The following is a 951-nucleotide window of genomic DNA, read 5'->3' as shown; positions in this document are numbered from 1 at the left end:
GGGGGGGGGATGTGCAGTCCCATCCCAGAAAACAGGAACCGTACGTAGTGGTGTGTGCTTTCTGCTACCAGTTTTGGTAGAGTTTAGGCCTGTGACAACAGCCATGATTGCAACCTGCTGCAAATGTGATTAAATGTGAGAAATTATAACAGGTAAGAAAGGGTTGCAAAAACTTGCATGAATGGCTAGAGGGTGGTGGAAGCAAGGAGGCTGAGAGCACCTTTGCCATTCCCCAGTCTCTTTTTTTCAATGTAGGCTTGTCCAGGAATCAGTCTGGCCTTACATCTGGCAGTAGTATAGTACCTGTTCACTCATCCTGACAAATCTGAATAGAAATTGGAACAAAACACTGTGAATTTGGGTGATTAATTACTAAGAACTACTTTAACAACTGCTTCCAGGGTAGGCACCAAAACTAGCAATTTTATTTGAGATACAACAAATCTCACTTCCTGTAAGAAAAAGAATATGGAACAAAACTTTGTGGCAAGTAAGTATCACAAGGTGATCTAAATTTTCCGGTTAAATGGTCACGTTGCCACAAACTTGAAACTAGCACCTCTGAGAAGTGTGAAAACCAGTTATGCTGAGAGTGGAGGATTCTGTTCTGAAAAGCTCAGCATGCTGATTCCTGAATGCCAGGAGACTGTATGCACACCAGATCTCAGTGTATTAAAAAAAAAAAAAAAAAAGGCTCATAAAATTACAGTATGTTTACAAATTCAAATAGTAATTTGGAGATGGTGGTGGTGAAGGTTGTTGTTAGAATAGAGTCCTGTTCTAGAGTTTGCACTCCTTGGATGATGCAGAGATACTGAGACAACCACAGAACTGAGCCACAGGCTGGGAAGTGTGATGCTTACAAGCTTCCACTTGCAGAAGAGATAAGTGATAGGCAGTTTTGGTTTGTTTTTTTAATTTTTTTCTTTTTTTACTGCCCAAAGTATCTAC

The sequence above is a fragment of the Athene cunicularia genome (genome assembly GCF_003259725.1).
Source record: "Athene cunicularia isolate RWA chromosome 3 unlocalized genomic scaffold, athCun1 chr3_part1, whole genome shotgun sequence".
NCBI classification, from domain to species: domain Eukaryota; kingdom Metazoa; phylum Chordata; class Aves; order Strigiformes; family Strigidae; genus Athene; species Athene cunicularia.
This window is presented reverse-complemented; position numbering follows the sequence as displayed.